This window comes from Schistosoma haematobium, chromosome 3, assembly GCF_000699445.3.
Source record: "Schistosoma haematobium chromosome 3, whole genome shotgun sequence".
Classification (NCBI taxonomy): Eukaryota; Metazoa; Platyhelminthes; class Trematoda; order Strigeidida; family Schistosomatidae; genus Schistosoma; species Schistosoma haematobium.
In genome coordinates this window covers 30,441,410-30,461,126 of record NC_067198.1, presented here as the reverse complement: position 1 = coordinate 30,461,126, position 19,717 = coordinate 30,441,410, and the positions used below count along the sequence as shown (strand labels likewise).

At 30.9% G+C, this 19,717-nt stretch overlaps 1 protein-coding gene across 1 annotated transcript in view; it reads left to right on the top strand.

The window, feature by feature from the left end:
* Nucleotides 1-10,887, top strand: part of MS3_00005493 (uncharacterized protein) — a 58,767-nt gene extending 47,880 nt beyond the window's left edge. The window contains exon 12 of the mRNA XM_051213568.1: nt 10,626-10,887. The gene's annotated coding sequence lies outside the window, so the exon portion shown is untranslated. The remainder of the gene's footprint in view (nt 1-10,625) is intronic.
* Nucleotides 10,888-19,717: the final 8,830 nt, after the last annotated feature.

The window sequence follows — 19,717 nt, the reverse complement described above, 5'->3', positions numbered from 1 at the left end:
GTTTTGTTTTCTGAGCTAGATGGTTTAATCGTGGAGCTATCATCGATCTTCTGGACGATATCGTCAGCACACACTTCAGGTAGGAGTGAAGTGTTTACAGCTTGTCTTATAGACCTCGAAGTTGATTGGATCTCGAGGTCAACAAGAACCAACTGAAATTCATCAAAATCATCCACCTGAGCTACAAATCTTCTCCACCATCTACTTCATTGGACACTACCTCCGTTTTCTGATTACGTATATCATTGAATGATTCCTGCGTCGATAGGTGAGCAAGAAGTAAAAAAAGGGATCACAATTTATTAAAAGAAATATGACATGGTTTAAACTAATCCACTTGATTTAAAGACTTCAATCAATTGAGGTGAACTGTTGATGAATCAGGTGCATTAAAAATAATATTACATAGTCTTTGACTAATAACTAAGATTCTACATCTTATGGGTAATTGTGTAGTGGACGCTATTCATAAGAGTACTTGTAAGTAGTGTGTAGCGGACCGTGACATCCGAATTGCAACAATTATTAGACAGATTGAAGTTTTCCAGTGCATCGAAAGCACGGCGTTGACAGAACATTTAGAGAGCAAACGATGAAACATTTCAGATAGCAGAACACACTATAAGATGAAAACGAATAATTGAAGACCATGTATGTATTATGTAAATGCTTTTTAACTTCTCCTAAACAAAACAAGGATGGCGGAATTTATAGAATGGTATGTATTCGTTGTTTTTTGTTACTTCCCTCCCAGATATATAAAAAGCACCAAACTTAGTTCTTTCAAAATATTGGGAATATTCGGAGTATTAAAAGAAAATAATTTGTCCAACACTAAATAGTACGCTATTCGGAACACATACATAAAACATTGATTCCCAACATCCCAAAAAACTTACTGTTCAGTGATAAATACTTCATTTCCTCTCACATTATTTGAATCAGAAAGTTTACATTCAATACTGTTGAAATTTTCCAAGTGGATGAAATAGCTCAGTGATCCTTCTGATTGATTTCAATAGGCAAATATAAACTTAGATATCATCTCATCAAGGAAACTTGTTGAGACAACAAATAATTTCAATTTCTACCTCATTTAGTGATACTGCATTGATATCATGATGGGGTTTTATGGATATTATAGTAATTTTAATAGTTGAGATCATGAGTCAATGAAAATTAGACCACCATGGAAAACCTGGAAGCATTGGACGGCCATTTAGTCTTATTGTGAGACTCCCGAGCAGTGCGCATCCACCAACCCGCTACTCTAGATTTGAACCAGGACCTATTGTGGGATAGTAACTCTCTGAAGACAATGGTGGATGCGTCGCTCAATTTCGTGGATTGGTTGAAGTTAGACACCAATACAGTTGGATGCCGGCCGGCTCAGTGGTCTAAACGTTAAGCGCTCGCGCGCGACCTCTTGGGTTCGAATCTCTCGAGTCGGGATCGTGGATGCGCACTGCTGAGGAGTCCCGCAGTAGGACGAGACGGCCGTTCAGTGCTTCCATGTTTTCCATGGTGGTCTAGGTTCAATTGACTAATGATCTCAACTATTAAAAATAAAAAAGATACTGCATCAATTATTTGTTCATTCAATGTAACCATCAAGCATTAGGACAAAATAATCGTGCACCGTTCATAATTTTTATAATTGAAAGTAATATTTTAGTTTCGTGATGGAAAATATTATTAAAGGTATCAGTGAAAAGCATCTCAGAAACAAATTTTACTTAATAAACATTATTAGATTACTTAAACTAAGATATTTAAATCACTATTATCAGTGATTTGAACATAACAGTTACATATCTGTTTCTATTAAATTGGTTCGTCTAGATGGTTTGCTGTTTGGTTAATGTAAATATGTAACTCCTATTATCATTGGTACATTTATATTAATCTTTATCTTCTACAATTTATTCTTTAACATAAATAATTACAATACCATAATCTCAAAACATAATGTTTGCATTTCTGATTTTCTGATTTTTTTTTCACCTATTCTCACTGGTTTTTTATCATTAATGATAATAATACCATCTTACAATGTCATCACATAAATACTGATACACCAAGTAATCAATCTTTAAGGAAAAAAAGAAAATGTATGTGAATAATAACAATTTTGTAGTTTTGCAAACACATAGACTTCTTTTTTCTTTCTTGATAAACAACAAAAAACAAAATGTTTCTAATTCAAATCATGAACCGATTAACATTAGACCATCGTTAGAAACCTGGAAACACTGGACAGCCGTTTTGTCCTATTGTGTGACTCCTCAGCAGTGAGCATTTACGATCCCGTTCTGGGGATTCAAACCCAAGGTCTTCAGTCTCGCACACGAACACTTAATCTAATGAACCACTGAACCACCAGTATCCAATGGTATTAGTGTGTCACATCAACTAATGCACGAGAATCCACGAGAAAAAAAGAAAAACAAAATGATTTACAAAAATGAATTTTAAATTTTTCTGTAAAATTTGCTCCATAAATATTGTTGAACACATTTTCTTATAATCCAGATTATTGTTTTCTTTCTCTTATTTTATTCTGTTTTTTTTTGTTGTTTTTGTTTATTTTTTTTATTAAAATTTTATTTTCAAAATTATTTTCGTGATCTACTGAATTTTCATGTTCATCATTTTCATTTAAGTGTATGAATAAAACTAATTCTGAAAATTAATTGGATAAACTAAGATAAATAAATTAATATGCGTATTGTTTAGGTCTCAGAAGGTATATATATATGTATATCATGTGACAATAAAAAAGTAACATGTTGATATCATCTACATAACTACTAAATGTTGTCCAAATATTAGATCAATCCATTTTTATTTTTAAATCTATCCAATTCGTCAAGATTAGAACGAATAGTTTCATAAAACATGGTGATATTTTTGAGCTTTGAATATAACTGAGGTGAAAAGTGAAAAAAAAAACAACAACTCGTTATGATATTAAAAATGAAATGGAAACTGAAATTCAATTTTTTTGAATGAAATAAAATTCAACAGTAGTTATGTTGTTATTTTGTTTTTCTTACATTAATTACTTGCTTACTTACATACGCCTGTTACTCCTAATGGAGTATAGATCGCTGACCAGCATTCTCCAATCCACTCTGTCCTGGGCCTTCTTTTCTAGTTCCATCCAATTCTTGTTCATTTTTCTCATGTCCATCTCCATTTCCCGGAGTAATGTGTTCTTCGGTTTTCCTCTTTTCTTTTTGCTTTGTGGACTCCAGGTGAGAGCTTGTCTTGTGATGCAGTTGGGTGCTTTCCTCAATGTGTATTTTATCCACTTCTAGCGCTTCTTCCTAATTTCTTCCTCCGCTGGAATCTAGTTTGTTCTTTCCCACAGTAGGTTGTTGCTAACCTTTTCTTACATTACCTTGATATAAAATGATGAAATTTCATTGAGCTAAGCTTTACCCTTTATGTTATCATTTTTCTTAGGATAAAGCATGTAACTCCTGTCAAATAATGATGGTTCGATGTTTCAAAAGAAGTTAAACTTCTATCCGACTTAGCTTGCCACATATTATTCCAAAATTAAAAAGTAAACGCGTATATTTTCAGAAAACCTGTTTTATTTTAATACTGAAATTATGTGACGGATTTTAGACATACATATATGACACTTAAATACATTTAATTCTGTTCAATATTCAATGAAACTGGACAATTTAGTATGATTTTTAAGCAACATTTCAATTTTGTAGAAGTCTAATTATTAGATATTTAATCATCAAATGTTTAGCTGCTATAATTAAAACTATGACAGTTATTCACTTGATTTTGTTTTACCTGAATCTTCCCATTGATGTTTTAGGACTGAAATTGATCAGTCTCTTATTGGCATATGTGCATACTGTGCGTATGCCTCGATATTGCCCCAATTTACAAGCATTATAAGCAAAGATAGATAGTGGCTAGCAGTGGAATCCAGGACGCACGTTTCGTCCTATTTGATGCTCGTCAGCTGGATGTACCTGCATCTCAGAGTTGATGTTCACTCTGGGACTCGAACTCAGTACCGTTCGCTTCAAACACCATCGCGTTATCCACTTAGCTACTGAGTCCTGATAGCCACTTGATTGTGCAATGGGGTTATTAGCTAATATATGATAAGTGTCTACACTTCACTTTTTTTAGTTTACTATATTTAAGCAACATTATTTTCAGAAACACATTGGCTAGATAAACATCATATAATTTAAAGTGATTGTATACTTCCTTGAATATGTATAAATTATAACATTATCTCATAAGTTTACCTCAACAATAAACATATAGCAACATTGAAATGATTTTATTCACCTTGAATTCCCAAAAGTTTAGATGATTATAACTTTTAGTATTTTCAATGTTCTATTTGAACTGTTATTTGTCATCTACAAGATATTTCTAATCAATAGGTGTTAACATAGAATAAACACTTTAAGGAACCTTCTTTCATTACATTATTTCTTTTTAAGAATTGATTTTCAGCAGCTTTTTGAAATTAAAATCTAAAATGTCAATACAAAAAAATACACATGCAATTGGAAACTTTCCAGCAATAAATAGAGATCAGATATCAATCCAGTTTACTATGGTAATATGTTTATATAAAATTGTAAACCACAATGTTAGTGTTATTTATATAAACGATATCAGCTCATTTCTTCTGATTAAATTGTATTGTTGATAATCTAACAGACTATTCTGTAAGCTGATATTGTTACATATTAATAATAAACATAATCAAATATTTTAAACTGAAATGTAACATGAATCTATTATCTACAACCAGATTAGATTAAGTAGGTCTTAGTTCTTATACGTCCAAAATAATATTTTACATGGTACCCACTGTTATTCAATGATCTAATCTTGTAAGCTAAAGATATATATGTAACCGAGTCACTAAATGAAAAGGATGCAACCGAATAAGAATTAAAATTGATCATTTTATAAAATTTTGGATAGATTTTGGATAAGGATAACTTCAAAAACACCAGAGAATTTTTAGAAGCTTAGCACTCAGGTCAATCAGCAATAAACAAGCGCATTGACGTCGATCTAATTTACCAATTAATCAGGAAAATTATGCACAAATATAGGAATAAAAATCAAACCAATGGGAGATACAACCAAAACAAAGAAGTAAACAATGACAAGTTTAAGGTCGACAAGAACTAATCAACATCAAAGTGTACAGAACAAGCTGTAAATCACATGTGGGGAAATTTGAACACTTCATTTCTACCTGACGTTTGTGCTGATGATGTCGTTCAGACGAACGATGATACCTCCATGACCAAATCATCCAGCTCGAACAACAAAACTCCATCAAAATATAAAATAATAAAGACCATTACAGAAATAGCAGAAAGGTTTTGTGGATATTGTAGTAATTTCAATGGTAGAGATCATGAGTCAGTTGAAGCTAGACCACCATGGAAAACCCGGAAGCACTAGACGGCCGTTTTGTCCTATTATGGGACCCCTCAGCAGTGCGCACCTCGGGAGATTCGAACCCTTAATTTAGTGTACCACAAACATTGATAAATAAAGCAAGTGCGCGAAACAGAAAGGTTCAGGATTCATATCCCGCGAGGCGAGGTCGTGGATGCGCACTGCCGAGGAGTCACGCAGTAGAACAAAACGCCGTTCAGTTCTTTCAGGTTTTCTATGGTGGTTTAGCTTCACTTGACCCATGATCTTAACCACTTACATTACAGAAATGTCGAATTATTTCCCTCTTCATATCATTTCACGATTTCACTAAAATAATCTGTCTATTTTTTTCTATAAAAAAAGATTAAACTCATTCAAATCATATCTGAGTACCATTTTAAACATATTCTTTAAGCATTTTCTTTCCCCTTCAATATACGTTAACGTAGGTTTCAAGTGAGAAAAAAATGTTTTTTGTGTTTTATTTTGTTCTATGATAGATTTATTATTGGATAGAAATATTGAAGTGTTAAAAAAAATGATAGAACGTTCATTTCCTGCAATGAACATGATTTCATAGATCATAAACGTAAGGAAAAAAATATTAGGTTAAGTACTTTTCGATTTCACTGATTATAATGTGATAGTAATAATAAGGAAATACTAGTTTTGTTTGTTTTTATTATTAATTTGATACTTGAAAAACTGAGTAAAACAGCACATTTTTTTAAAGTTTTCTTTTTAAAGATGTTTCACTGAATTATTCTGAAGCAGCACTTAAAACTCTAATGAAACAAAAGACAAGTTTTATGTCTTTGGTTAAAATAAAAATGACGGCATTATTACCATTATTATTATGATGATCAAAATGCATCTTTGTCTGTAATTCAAGTAACATTGATGGTAAATTTCGTTTCATGTATTAAACGATTATAATAATAGAATTTCTTCATTTAGTTATAACAATAATCGTAATAATAATGTTTTCTAAGTTAAATTTCTTAATACAGAATTATTTTAAAGGTATAATCAGGTTGAATATTAAAAAAAAACGGTAGATAACAATGAAAGAAACAGAAGTATATTGACTGGAAGGATTTGATCTATATTACTTTGTTGAATATTTGTTTTGAAAATGTTAACAAGGTGATACCATTGATGAAGATGAAATCTATAATCCATATTTTGAAGTATTACATTGTTATCAAAGTGTACACCTTAACAATCATCAGTTTTGTCTACAAAGAGTTTCTTTTAATAACCAGGTTAAGAAAGGAAGAAAGAAAATACGCTAACTGAGGGTAATCAGTGTTTGTTTTTGGAATAATGAATATCATATAGGATTCATTAGTTTGCAGTCATTATTCTTTTTATTAATAGAACAATTATATCATGTTCGTTAATTAATAGTGTAGTAAAGAGCTATTTTGGTACAATTATATGTCACTTATAATTACCTTTATTTAGACAAGAGATAAAACAAAAGCAAGAAGCATAAAACAATGATGAAAATGTGGTCCATCGCTTTGTAATATACTGATTTAGATAGTAATGCATTAGAGAAAGAGGAGTATTAATTCATTAATCCAAACTTTCAACTACACAAAGGAATCAAGAATATCTTCTAGATAATTTATTCACATGCTATGTATCATTGAGAAACTGAAAAACAACTTTTACGAATAAATATTACTACATAAAATAATAACTAGATGAAATAAGTCTTGACAGTGATCAATGAACCCTTTCTCGTAATTAGCACTGTGTTCCCATAATCTCATAAAGAATTGATTTCTTTGTCTTTAATTTAGCTCATAACCTTTTCAGTGTAGCACAATAATATAGTTTTATTAGGTCTGGGGCATCTTACTTCAAAAATCAAACAAATTTCTCTCGTTTTTAAGTTCTAATCGCTTGCCATTTATAAAAGTTTAAAAATGATTGACTAATATGGAGTTGTTTCTCTGAGCTAGATGACTATATTACAAAGCGTTTGTTGACCCTCAGAAGAGGGTCATCAACAACCACTTACAGGTAGATTGACGGTTATACACAGAGTCTATTATTTGCTAACTATTTTTAAGTTATTGTTTTTCACTGTCAGTATAAACCGTTGTGATCGGTTTGAAAAAGTGACAACAAACACATAAAACTTTGAAAGACATTAGAATTAAATCCAGTTAATTTAAACGAATGATAATGTAAAACAAAAACTCATTCGATTTCGAATCCCATATATCAATTTCCAGAAAACACTTGAGCAAAGGCAAACAAATAAAAGTACAATGCTTCTTTTTGTAGACTAAATCGATATTAAAATTGCATTGCAAATGACTGACATTATTATTGAACTCGTATCTAGCGTCCTAAAATAAATTAATTCATTACTCAATTCTAGTTTGATCAAACCGTCAATGGATATTTAACTTTATTTCTTATTAGTAATTAACTGACATAACCATTACACAAAATATATAACTTAAAAATTAAATGTGTTTAATTATATACGAATATGATTGTATCCAACTAAGTTCAAGTAGTGTTCAACGATACCTTATTGCAATATGCCTACACAAGATACTTAATATCCGTTAATCGGATACCATCAGTAACAACCTACTGTAAGACAGAACAAACCACCTTTCATCTAAAGAGAAAATTAGGAAAAGATGTTGATAGTGGATAAAACATACATTACTCAAATCACTGAACTGAATGACAAGGAATGAGTTGACTTGTAATCCTGAAGGAAAACAGAAAATGAGTAAAGGTCAAAGAACATACAATCACAAGAATCGGAAGTAGACATCTAAACACTTCATAATAAGTTTCTACTCACTTATTCTAACATGTTGAATTATAAAGTTTTATATAACAAATATTGAATAGAATACATGATTATAATAAGACGTTATTTAATCTTAAGTATAATTTAATTACTGAAAATGATTGTTGTTACATTCTAAATGTTTATAAGATTTAATTAAAACTATCGTTTTATTGTTTGCTGGTTTGTTTATTGTTGATTTATTTTTAACAACCTAAAACATTGTTTCTATGACTCAATTTCTATATTCTTAAATTAAAATTAAATTAAGTAATAACTTCTTTTTTTCTAAGACTAGATTTTCTATAAACACAATGATTGATAATGAAGCCATTAATTTTAGTTTTAATGGTCATTTACAGGGTATAATGGATCAAACATCATCTATATATTGATAGATTTTGAAATAAAATTTGTTTCTATCTATTGACAGTTATTCATAGTGAGAAGAACACTTTAATTGTCTTGTTCAAAACTTGTTCAAATTAATATTAACAAACTATAGTGTATGTTAGTGTTATGGAAATTTAAATCATATAGCAACTAGAATGTACCTATTATAGCATCATAACTAATCAAAGAAATAATAGAGTGCATTCAGCTTAATGACTTCAAACAATGTGATTCAACAATAAATGTTTTTTTGTATTCTAGATAGTGAACAATTATATTATTCATATCAGAATGGTTTTGTGAATATTATAGTAAGTTCAATGGTTGAGATCATGAGTCAAATAAATCTAAACTACCATGGAAAACCTGGAAGCACTGGATGGCCGTTTCATCCTATTGTGGGACTCACGCGCGATACTGATAGGTCCTGGGTTCCAATCTCGTGAGGCGAGGTCGTGGATGCGTACTGCTGAGGAGTCCCACAATAGGACGAAACGACCTTCTAGTGCTACCAGGTTTTCGATGCTGTTCAAGCTTCGAAGGACTCATGATCTCAACCATTGGAATCATATTATTGTTATTTCAAGAATAGTCGCAACATTAGGAAAAGCTTACAAACTTAGACGTTTAAAGTGGTAATATGTCATACTTTTTTTTTCAAGATGACAAAAACAATATATCAAGTTATAACACTAAATACATATTGAAAATCAAAACCCAGTTAAAGTATATAGATCATCACAGTTAAATGAGAAATTCTATATAGATGTCATTATCAAGGTTTGGCTTGATAATCTCAAATAAGTTGGGTATTTTTTAGATTGTTGTGAATAAAAGTAGTATATTTGTAATATCGCAATCAGAGAACTCCCTGAAGAAGTAGCCTACATTAAGTCACAGAACATCATTGGAATATTACAGTTATATTATTTCTATTCATAGAGAAATTCTACGTCAAAAATGAGTGTACATACATGATATGGGTCAACAAAAATACATTGACAACTTAAGATAATGTTAAATCCTCAGCAAAGTCCAAGACAAACTATGAATTCGTATAAGATAACGAGTTTGCGATCATTCCAACTTCTACCTGACGTGACGATTAGTTCTTGTTCAATTTGTAAATTACTTTAAACAGTACCTGTTTTTCTGTTAAATTCTATAATATATAAATATATGATTGTTTAAAGTATATCCTCATTATAAATGGTCCAATATCCACTACTTTTGACAATAATAGTCATAACTGATATTCTCCTATAAGTATATGTATTTTCAAACGAATTATCCTGAAATATACACCTTACTAGTGTACAACAAAAGATAAGTGTTAGTGAAAGTTAAACAGTCTTTAACTGTTTCGGAAATAATCATTGTTTTCTAATATGCCAGACTTTTCGAATAGTGAATAATCTCTTGTTGTCCATTAACTCTTGTATAGCATACTACTTTTAGACCAAATGGACTTCAGGTAACTAATCAAGACGTATTACATACACATGTTATTCTTCATCAACAGTCTGTTAATGAAATTGTCGAGAGTGCACAATCCTTATAAATCATGTACTTAGACGAAACACTTAAGTGTTTCCTTTGTACAATGATTGTCTAGTCAGTCAGTCCATGACGTAAAACTGCATAAAACGTTGTATCTCATATGAAAATGTTTAATAAGACAAATTAAATTACCTCTATAAATTGTTATTTAAACCACGAATAATAAGGAAATAAAGTCTTATCATCTGTCAAGGAGTACTGGGAATAATTTTTTTATGCGTTTCTCATATAATCCACAACTAATCTATTCTACAAAAGTTAGTTGCCAATAAAAGCTGCTCACAATATAAAAATGCTCTAAAATATAAGATATTTAATTAACACATCACATGTTTTATCTTTTATCTTTCTTTCAAGTAATAAACTTTTGTTTTCTCCTTTACTGTGACAGTAGGTCTACTCTGTTACACGTTAATTGGAAGCAATACCGAATAATAATTTATTGACATGCATTACTTATAAAGATACTAATAGTTATGCGAAGTAGGAAGTCGTTTTTGCATTGAGATACTTTTGCCAGAACAAAGTATATCTACCTTTATATCTATAATGTAATAACATATAACCTCATACTACTTTTTTAATCTGTATCTTATGAATAATACTTGAGATATACAAGACAGATATGTGTTTACTTATGTTTCGCTTATAAATATTCAACATTGAGAAATTACTGAAATGATGTTGCCTTATTGTATTTCTAAATTTTGATTCTCTAATGAGCAAAAAATACAAAACAAAGTTTTACATACTAACGTTTGGTTATTTAATGCTTATACATTTACCAAAGTCATAATGACCTTATGTTTATTAAAATGACGTCTGACTAGTACATGAAAAGGACTAGTAGCTAAGAGGTTATTCATGTCAAAAAAAAAGAATGGAGCTTTTGCAGACTGTTTTTGGAAATACTTTAATTAGTAGTTGCTTTCCAAGGCTTGAAAGATAATTACTTCAACATTTAAATTGATTTACAAGAAAATGAGAGCTGAATGGTGACAGATAACATTTAGTAACTTTAACCTTATTATTTCCATTTATTAATTGAAAATATGATGTATCATTAGCCAATGTGCCTGGATAATAACATTTCTACATAATTGTAAAGTGATTATATGAATAAGAAACTTTCAACCACTTGGTTGAAACTTGAAAAGTACTATCTGATAAACGAATCTGGCAATTTGCTCTCTAAATTAACGTTTACAGATTACGAATAAGAATAGGTTGAAATATTAAACGTCAGGATCTATTCTTAGACATAGTACTCTAATAATGACAATCGTTTATTGATAGTCAAACATTAAGCTACTGAATTGATTTGCATGTGTGGCATTAGAAATAACATCAAAGTTAGTATATTATGTGTCAGTTACGCTTTTCTTGTATATTAGATCATTTTTAGCAAAATCTGGCTTGAATAAGACAAATTCAGTTTATTTTTATTCATTATCGTTGAGTATTTGTTCAGATTGCGTAGTTTAGATTGCGGACTGATCTTAATAATCGTTGGAAACTAGGAAACAGCACAGAATCATTTTGTCTTAGATTAAAGTTCCTTGACAATGCTCATCTACAGCGTGACCAGAAATGAAGTCCGAAGCAGTGAAGTCTTATAGTGACCTCTTAACTACTAAACCACTGTATTGAGATTCATTGATTAAAATGTTTAACAGAAATTAAGTGTATTTCACTAGAAACAATAAATATATGATTGATTAGGTTCAAAAGTTTCGCAATCTTTTACACATCAATTCTTATGATGTCATTTAATATTTTCAAAGGAAAATTATTATCTATAATTATTGCAGTCGGTTCATAAGCATCATTCGACTTTAAGTAGACATGCTTACTAATGTAAAACCATACATTTGATAAATTATTATAGAAACTAATTCAATAGATCATAATTAAATAGACCATAAATCAGAAAAATAAAATAAAACCTAATGAATATTTTAGTACACTCGAATTTTAGCTAAACCATCTTAATTATATAGCTGACCGAAGCATTCCAAATGAGGACTGGTGTGAGAGAGAAGGCTCATTAATCCTCCTTCCTCTTTCTTCTGGTGGTCTATTGGATTATGAATACCACCACATCTGAAAGAATGCACGGAATACAATGAACAGCTTGCTTGCAACTAGTTGATTTTGACTTCACAGATGACCTAGTCCTTCTATCCCATACACATGATTAAATGCAGGTGAAGACAAACAGTGTGTCAAAAACCTCCATATCATTAGGGCACATCATACACATGGGTAAAACAAGATCCTCAAATACAACACGAAGAACACCAATTCAATCACACTTGAAGAACAAACCCTGGAAGAGATGGGCACTTACATATAAGTGACATGGTCAGCATCGTCGATGAACACGGAGGATCCGATGCAAGCGTAAAGGCGAAGATTGGCAAAGTGAGGAAATCATTCATACATTTGAGGAGCATATGGAACTCAATCACAACTACCAACCGACATCGGAGTCACAATCTTTAATACGAACATCAAGTCAGTTCTACTGTATGGAGCTGAAGCTTGGAGAACTATTACAGTCATCTTCAAAATGGAACAAGTATTTATAAACATTTGTCTCTACAAGATATTCAATATCCGTTGACCGGATACTATCAACAACAACGTACTGTGGGAGACAATGAACCAGCTTCCATCTGAAGAATGAATTAGGAGAAGAGGATGGAAGTGGATAGGACGTGCATTACGGAACTCACTAAACTGCATGATGAGGCATGTGTTAATCTGGAATGCTGAAGGTAAACGGGAATGTGTAAGGCAAAATTATACACTGTATCGGAATTGTTAGCAGACATGAAAGAGATGAATAGCATGTGGATTGAACTGTGAAGTGTTGTCCGATATAGAGTTGGATGGAGAATGCTGTTGGGTGGTGTATGCTGCTTCAAAAGGTGAAACAGGCAAAAAATAATATATCGTGAAATTTAAGACTCTAATTTTGTCCTGTTCGGAATGTATCTGCATACGAGAATTGATCGAAATTTGTTTCAGCTTATCAGATAAAGAGAAAACAGAAACCATTTCTAAAGATACATAAACATCATAACCATTGATCAAGGTATCGGGTATCCTAACTCAGCAGCGCAGTGAATAATACGTCGAAAATTCTAAAAAGTAATATTGTGTAATATTTAGGTACAGATACGTTCGGATAATAAGCTCTAAACGAGTCGAAATCTGTTTCGTACATTCTGATCATCGATACGATCACTATTTTCGATTAACTTCATTTCATTTTGGTAAGAAAGTAACCGTTAGAATTACAAATTATATTTAATATGAACTAAGAATTTACTTTATTCATTTCAAAATAATCATTTCATTGTTTATAAGTCGCTTCTTTTATCTTCATTCGACTGCTTTGAATTTATATACTAGTTCTAAGATTTACAAATCTGAATAAAATCAAATACACTGACAATTTATTTTTAATTAACATATAAATATTTAATTATTATTTATTATTCACAAGTGTACAATTAACATAAATTATTCACTTTAAAATCTAATTAAAATTTTGCCATTTTGTTCATTCGTTCTTTTATTCCTGTGTCTTTTACTGATTCTATTTCCTTAATTAATAATAGAATTGGTTAAAGTTGGACATTAACACCTTTGGATGACGGCTAGCACAGTAGTCTGGAGGTTAAATATTCGTGTGCGTGACTGGAAGGTTCTGAGTTCGAATCTTGCTGGTCGGGATTGTGGATGCACACTGCTGAGGAGCTCCGTACTAGGACGAAACAGCTGTCCAGTTCTTCCAGGATTTCCATGGTGGTCTAGCTTCAAAAGACTCATGAATTCAACTATAAGATAGGAAATGTGTTTATGGAAGTTAAGAAATGATATCAGAATACTGATTTGATTTACTATACTTGTGCGAGCACTATTCACGTGCTTTATTCCCCTTTGAAACGTTTTACTTCCATGATTAGTAAGTTCATCTTTTGTTCACACTGCAAAAATATGGACTATCCATTACTTTTTACTAGTTTTCTAGTTCAATCCATTGACGTACAATAGGTTATAACAGTTTCAAAAATAGTTATGAAAGATATAAGAATGTTTATAATTTATTTTGATTAAGAACATGAACCGATTGATGTCAGACCACTATTGAAAGCCTGGAAGCACTGGATAGACGTTTCGTCCCATTGTGGGACTCTTCAGAAGTAAGCATCCACGATCCCACTCGCGGGATCCGAACACAGGGCCTTTGGCTTCGCGCGCAAACGTGAGAGCACTTCGTACTACGTAACACGAGGGGAAATGATATTTAGTCTGTGTCTAGAACCAATTGTTGAAAAAAAGAAAAACATAAATGTTGTTGTTATATAAATTGTCTACAAACAATAGAATTATAGTTTATTATTTATATACTATCGTTTATGAGATTCTGAATATTTTATAAACCACTCAGTTATTTTAGAATATCATAATAAAAGATAATCTATAAATTTGGTCATTAATCATATGGTTTATATATTAAATAATATCTGAGTCTTATTTCTGTTCTCTAAGTTTTTGTTCCTTAACATGGTGTTCTACAATAACGTCGGTTGTTTATATATAGAAATCTTGTTCTCTCAATTAAACGTTAACAACCATGTTAAACATCGTCTTGATGACTATACAGAAACTGTGATAAAAAGTGATTTTTTTCACTTCTTCTTCAACTGTGACAAATGCACCATATTATCAAATTTTGTAATCATAGTATGGAGGAAATAGATAACAATTTTTAACTCTCATCGAAAGTGAATGACATTCATTGAGAAATTTAAAAAAAATGTAATATTCTCGGAGTTTTTATGAAACATCATGATTCGGTCTTGTTGTTGACTAGTGTTAAACTTTATCAGTATCAAATAATAAAGTCTATACAGTTCTCTTTCAAAGGAAATAACCTAAAGTAAAATAACAGAACCATATCGAAATGATGACACATTTATGTTTCCTGGAATATGAAAGAAACCAATATTCTAAATTATTTCTTTAAAAATCCTTTATTTAAAACTCTTATACCGGAATTCAATATTACTTTCAACGAGATTTAACATTAATACCACTCGAGGCTGATGTGATTTTGTGGCCGACTAGTTATCACGTGATTTATTTGCCAATCGAAATACGATTTATTCAATCTTTACACTGTGACAAACCAATGACGTTCGACCTGTATGGGCAGTCTAGCTTTTTCATTGGTCCTTTTCTCCTCCTAGCCCGTCCAGTTCAGTCCAGAACACAGATACCAGCTTCCACTATGCGAATCATTTATTTCAAACATACTTGGTTTATATACCAGTCAAACAGACCACATCACACCATAAAATAGGAAATAACATTTATACAAGCTCAAACCAAGGAGTGGCTGTGAACATGGGAGACTGTAATCAATAAACTAAGTATAATTCAAGAATAGTAAACCATATAATAATGATCTGTCGGTCAAAATGAAATTTATAATAAGAGGAATATAGATATGCATAATCTAGTTATTGAACTGTTATAAAGTAGGAATATATATAATAGTCCATTAATAGATTTCAGAAGTTACCTATAATTTATTCTTCACTAGGATATAACAGAGACAACCTATCCGATCATTGTATTTAGATAGCTAAAATACGTAGACTATCATTTTTCGATGAACATATTTAAAAATATAGAAAATCTGAGTGCATTTTTGTACGCTTTTTAGGAAAAGTTTAAAATATGTAAAACATGACGGAGATTATCCAAATATAATCATTATATTCCAACTTTATTACAAGGTGTTCGATGGTAATCGAAATATGTTGTATCATATACTTCAGATATTCCTTTACAGTTGATTGAAAATTCTTGTGTTTGTTTATATCCTTAAGTATATAATTAGTCCATAGTTACATTCCAAACTGATCACTGATTCAGATGGAATGTCTGTGTTTGCTTGTTTAAAATCTGGCATAGAGTAGTTGCATAATGTAATGTCTGCTTACTCAATAAAAATGAGCGTGAAACGTTTTTTCAATACTTGATGCTTTCAGATAGAATCAATAACTCCTTTGAGGACCTTACGTATGGTTGCTGATAGCATAAAGTACTACACTAATTTATATATTTACTGTCGTAGAAGACGTACGTTTTTGTATATTAGATGTGCTTCTTCATCACTAACATCTCGCCAATCAAATTATCTTCTTATAGTAAAACAAACTAAGATTAGTGACAGACAAACAGAGAATAGAAATCTTTGTTCGCGATAAACATCATGAAATTTCAACTTCCTTCAATATTCCGGGTTTGTTTTCATCTAAACATGAACAACAAAATTCAAAATCTCATTATTAATTATTAAACGAGATCATTTAACAATATGTCAGTAACTTTTAAGCGTTTGGATCATTAATGGTATCATAAACAGTATGATTTCTCATGTATTACTTTTTGAAATGTTTCAATATGTATGTAACATAAGCTTTTCTTGAGTTTTCATGAAATCATTACAGACAATTTTCTTCTTTATCTAACATTAACTAGAGTATAAATATTTGTTAATCAATTATATAGATCATGGTCAACACTGATAAATTTATTATCAGTAGACAGTAATTTTTTTTTAAAAAATTAATGCTTACGCATTTTGTATTTTATGGTAAGTTGTATCAATGTCTATATTTTTATGCCTGCTTTTTTATATTGAGTTCAATAGATCCCTAATCTTTACTGATCAGTGATTTAGGGATGCAACATGAAATCGCATGCATAAAAACAATTTATAAGTTCAAAATGAACATTTATTTGCATTCTTGTTTTGAAATTGAATCATTATATATACAGCTTGCTAGTCATTCGAATATAAGAATATAAAATATGATAATTATTAGATTGAATAGTAAAGTTAACAATAAATCAGCTATTTCAAAAATTAAAAGTATCTACAATTAATTGATCATTGAATAGAGACCAATGTCTCTCTTAATACCGATCAAACTCAATCGATTAAATTGCTTTGTGGCCACCAGTTCGACGTTTTTAATATCATATACATTATGTTGAGATGTAAGGTGTTTGTAAGGTTTCCGAATGTAAAACTGTAAGATATAGAATACGATGCATCAGAGAGTATCGATTACTCCAAGAAAATAGATATACATTACTGACAACTATTAAATACTATAAAATCTAGGTTTGACGTTTCCTGTCGCCTCCTTCTAACTATCATCTTACATATTCAAAAAAAGACAGTTTTCTATTCATAGTTAAGAAATAAATTTAGCTATCTATTTATGTATATATCATATGTATTGTCAAATCATTATCATAAACATTTAAGAACATAAATCTGATTATACAGTTGTTTTTTTGTTGTTTCAACCAACAACAATCAAACAAACAAACACATTTGGTAATTTTTCGACTCAATATAACCCATTGAAAATTTTTATGAAAAGTAGATTGTGTCAATTTTAATTAATAATTAAGTGAATCATTTTGCATAGTTTTAAACGTTGTATTATAACAAGTTAATTTTGTTTTTCTGAACATTTCAATGTTTAACTCTATAGTGTAAATAAATGTTGAGTTTATTTTGTTTTTTCATTGTTAAATAAAAAGCTCAATTTGAACGACTGTATAACAAATTCGTATATAAATTTCAAATTATACAGATAAATGTACTTGATTTCAATAAAAGAAATCTCTCTCATTAATCAGTTAAACAAAACACAAATAAAATACAAGAATCTACTAAGTTGATAAATATAAGATTTATGTATTATGAATGTGTTAACATTATAAACAAGTATAATTTAACACTTTACTTGAATGATATTATACTAGAATTGATCTTTTGATAGATGACACAATTACATACCTACATATATTTTCCAAAACTTAAATTTCTGAACGATAATTAATCATGGTTATCTTTATAATAAATTTATCATTATGTTAGAAACAGAACATTTACTTCTCCATGTTTGCTGTTTCCTATGGCATACACATGAACAAATGCAGACAAAGACAGCCAGTGTAACAGCAGTCTCTGCATCAGTAGGCCACAATATACACAAGGTGAAAAACAAGGTCCTCAAATACAACATGGAGAACAGCAACCCAATCACTCTTGATGGCGAAACTCTGGAAGATGTAGAATCATTCACATACCTGGGAAGCATCATCGATGAACAAGGAGGCTCAGATGCATACTTAAAGGCGAGGATTGAAAAAGCAAGGGTCGCATTCCTACAATTGAAGAACATATGGAACTCAAAACAACTTTCAACCAATATCAAAGTGAGAATCTTCAATATGAACGTCAAGGCAGTCAGTTCTACTGTACGGAGCTGAAACTTGCAGAACTACTGTCACCACCATCAAGAATGTACAAGTATTTATAAATGGTTGTCTACGGAAGATACTCAACATCCATTAGCCGGACACCATCAGCAACAGCCTTTTGTGGGAGAGAACAAATCAGCTTCCAGCTGAAGAAGAAATTAGGAAGAGACGATGGAAACGGGTAGGAAATACATTACGCAAATTATCAAACTACATCACGAGACAAGCCCTAACTTGGAATCCTGAAGGGAAGCGGAAAAGAGGAAGGCCAAAGAACACATTACGTCGGGAAATAGAAGCAGATATGAAAAGGATGAATAACAACTGGGAAGAGCTGGAAAGGATTGCCCAGGACAGGGTTGGATGGAGAATACTGGTGAGCGGTCTTTGCTCCCTCATGAGGAGTAACAGGCGTAAGTAAGTAAGTAAGGTTTGTTGTTATATTTATTAGTATTTACTCATTTTGGATAGTTAAGACAGTTACTTTGTTCTTTTAAGTAACTTTTACTTCAACATACTGATCAAAGCATTCCAAGTGGTTGATTCATTTTCATAATGGCTGTTTAAATCTTCATATTGATGTTTAGAACTGCAATAGATCAGTCTCTTATTAGCATATGTGCATCCTGTGCGGATTACCTCAAGCATTATAAGCAAATATGAATGATGGTTAGCAGTGTAATCCAGGACTCGCGTTTTGTTTCATTTGTAACTCATCGGTTGAGAATACAAGCAAACCTGAGTTGATGTTCCAGACTATTGATAACGATCTACATAATCATATACGTTTTATTTGCTCCAAAACGTTTGTATGTTAAATCATATATTTTATATATTCATATATTTCAAATACTGTATAAACAATGATGGAAATAAAAAATACTAGTATTGTTAAAAGTGTAAAAGGTGAATTTCTTAACGAAACTACATATTTCATTTAGTCAAAAATAATATATAGGCGAATTTATTTATACCATTATATCTTTCTTATCACTATTTAATATGTACACTTCGATTGTATTAAAGAAAATAAATCCTAATTCTCAGTTCAGTTCAGCTCAGCTACAATAACTCATATGGATTCCAGCCAAAACATTTCCACTGAAACAATGTAAA